The sequence below is a fragment of the Equus caballus genome, chromosome 17 (assembly GCF_041296265.1).
Source record: "Equus caballus isolate H_3958 breed thoroughbred chromosome 17, TB-T2T, whole genome shotgun sequence".
In the NCBI taxonomy this organism is placed as follows: domain Eukaryota; kingdom Metazoa; phylum Chordata; class Mammalia; order Perissodactyla; family Equidae; genus Equus; species Equus caballus.
In genome coordinates, this window is record NC_091700.1 from 17,828,248 (window position 1) to 17,831,671 (window position 3,424).

Genomic DNA, 3,424 nt, shown 5'->3' on the forward strand with positions numbered 1-3,424 from the left:
TCACAATCCCTGACTTCAAAATGTAGTACAAAGCCATAGTGACCCAAACAGCATGGTACTGGTACAAAACAGGTACAAAGATCAAAGGAACAGAACTGAAAGCCCAGAAATAAAACCACACATATACAGACAGCTAATCTTCGACAAAGGTGCCAAGAACATACAATGGAGAGAAGACAGTCTCTTCAATAAATGGTGCTGGGAAAACTGGACAGCCACATGCCAATGAATGAAGGTAGACCATTATCTCATGCCATACACAAAAATTAACTCAACATGGATCAAAGACTTGAAGATAAGTCCTGAAACCATAAAACTCCTGGAAGATAATATAGGTTATACACTCTTTGACATGGAACTTAAAAGGATCTTTTCGAATACCATGTCTTCTCAGACAAGGGAAACAAAAGAAAAAATAAATAAGTGGGAGTTCATCAGACTAAAGAGCTTCTGCAAGGCAAAAGAAACTAGGATCAAAACAAAGAGACAACCCACCAATTTGGAGAAAATTTTGGAAAATCATATATCCAATAAGGGGTTAATCCCGATAATATATAAGGAACTCACACAACTGAACAACAAAAACACAAACATCACGATCAAAAAATGGGCAGAGGATATGAACAGACATTTTTCCAAAGAAGATATAGAGATGGCCAACAGGCACATGAAAAGATGTTCAACATCACTAATCATCAGGGAAATGCAAATCAAAACTACACTAAGATACCACCTTACACTTGTTAAAATGGCTATAATCACTAAGACTAAAAATAACAAATGTTGGAGAGGGTGTGGAGAAAAGGGAACACTCATACACTGGTGGTGAATGCAAACTGGTGCAGCCACTATGGAAAACAGTGTGGAGATTCCTCAAAAAACTAAAACTAGAACTACCTTATGACCCAGCTATCCCACTACTGGGTATCTACCCAAACAACTTGAAATCAACAATCCAAAGTAACATATGCACCTCTATGTTCAACACAGCACTATTCACAATAGCCAAGACATGGAAACAATCCAAGTGCCCATCAACTGACGACTGGATAAAGAAGATGTGGTATATTTATACAATGGAATACTACTCAGGCAGAAAAAAGACAAATTCATCCCACTTGCAATGACATGGAAGGACCTGGAGGGAATTATGCTTAGTGAAATAAGCCAGACTGAGAAAGACAACCACCAGGGGATTTCACTCACATGTGGAATATAAACAAGCACATGGACAAAGAAAACAGTTCAGTGGTTACCTGGGAAAGGGAGGTAGGGGGTGGTTACAGGGGGTGAAGGGGAGCACCTATGTGGTGACAGACAAGAAATAATGTACAACTGAAATTTCACAACGATGTAAACTATTATGAACTCAAGTTTTTTAAAAAATGCCAACAAAAAAAGTATGTATTCTGCTGTTGTTGTGTGAAGTGTTCTGTATATGTCTTCTAGGTCTCATTGGTCTATCGTTTCTATTTCCTTATTAATCTTCTCTCCAGTTGTTCTATCACGTATTGAAAGTTGGGTATTGAAGTCTCCAAGTATTATTGTAGAACTATTTCTCCCTTCAGTCATGTCAAGTTTTGCTTCATGTTTTGAGGCTCTGTTGTTAGATGAGTACATAGTTATAATTGTTCTATCTTCTTGATGTATCGACTCATTTCCTAATATATAATGTCCTTTGTCTCTTGTAATCATTTGAGTTAAAATCTATTTTGTCTGGTATAGGCTTTTCTGCTCTCTTTTGGTTACTGTTTGCATGGAATGTCTTTTTTTCCATCCTTTCACTTTCAACCTCTTGTGTTTTTGGATGTAAGGTGAATTTCTTGTGGAAACATATAGTTGAGTCATTTTTTTTTTTAATCCTTTCCGCCAATGTCTACCTTTTATTTGGAGAGTTTAAGTAATTACTGCTAACGACAGACTTCTGCCATTTTGGGTTTTTTCCCTAAGTGGCTTATATCTTTTTTGTTCTCCAGTTTCTCCATAACTGTCTTCTTTTGTGTTTAATTGATTTTTTTGGTATATGCCATTGTGATTCCCTTCCTATTAACTTTTCCATATATTTTTAAAATTTTCTTTGTGGTTACCTTAGGGGTTACAATTAGCTTCTTAAACTTATGACAACCTGATTTGAATTAATAGTAACTTAGATTAAATAGTATACAAAAACTATGCTCCTGTACGTCTCCATCCCTTCCCCTTTATCTATTATTGTCACAAATTACATCATTATACATCCTGTGCCCATTAACATAGCCTTATAATTATTGTTTTACGTGTTTGTCTATTAAATCATATAGGAAAAAAGAGTACTTACAAACCAAAAATAGCATACTATAGGTTTTTATATTTACCTATAAAGTTACCTTTATCAGTTTCTTTATTTCTTCATTTGACTTCAATTTACTGTCTGGTGTTCTTCATTTCAGCTTAAAGGACTCCCTTTAGCATTTCCAGGAAAGCAGACCTACTAGCAGTGAACACCTACAGCTTTTATCTATCTGGAACCATCTTAATTTCTCTTTCAGGTTTTCTGGGTGACAGTTTTGCTGGGTATAGAATTCCTGGTTTCTAGTTTTTTTTTCCCTTCAGTTCTTTAAATATATTCCACGGCCTTCTGGCCTCCACAGTTCTGCTGAGAAACTGCCTGTTGATCTTTTTTGATAATCCCACATATGGGACAATTTGCTCCTCTCTTGGTGCTTTCAAGATTCTCTCTTTGTCTTTCAGCAATTTGATTATAATGGGTCTTGGCGTGGATCTCTTTGAGCTTCCCTACCTGGAGTTCATAGAGAATTTTAGATGTGTTCCTCCCTATCTTTTATCAAATTTGTGGAGTTCTGACCATTATTTCTTCAAATATTCTTTCTCTCTTTCATTTCTTTCTGGGACTCCCACTGTGCATACGTTAGTACCACTGATGATTACTCACAGGTTCCTTAGGCTCTGTACACTTTTCCTTCATTCTTTTTTCCTTCTGTTCCTCAGACGTGATCATTTCAATTGCCGTACCTTCAGGTTTGCTCATTCTTCTGCTTCCTCACATCGACTACTGAGCACCTCTAGTGAATTTTTAATTTCAGTTATTATACTTTCGCTCTCCAAAATTTCTATTTGGTTCTTTTTTATAATTCCTGTCTCTTTATTAGTATTCTCTACTTGTTGAGACATTGTTTCCCTGGTTTCCTTTAGTTGTTTGTCCATATTTTCCTTTAGTTCTTTCAGCATATTGAAGATAGTTTATTTAATGCATTTGTTGAATAAGTCCTATGTTTGTGCTTCCTCAGGGACGGTTTCTGTTCATTTCTTTTTTCCTTTGAATGGGCCATATTTTCAAGTTCCTTTATGTGCTTCCTAACTTTCTGTTGTAAACTGGACATTTTTAGTATTGTAATGTGGCCACTCTAGAAATCAGATTCTTTCT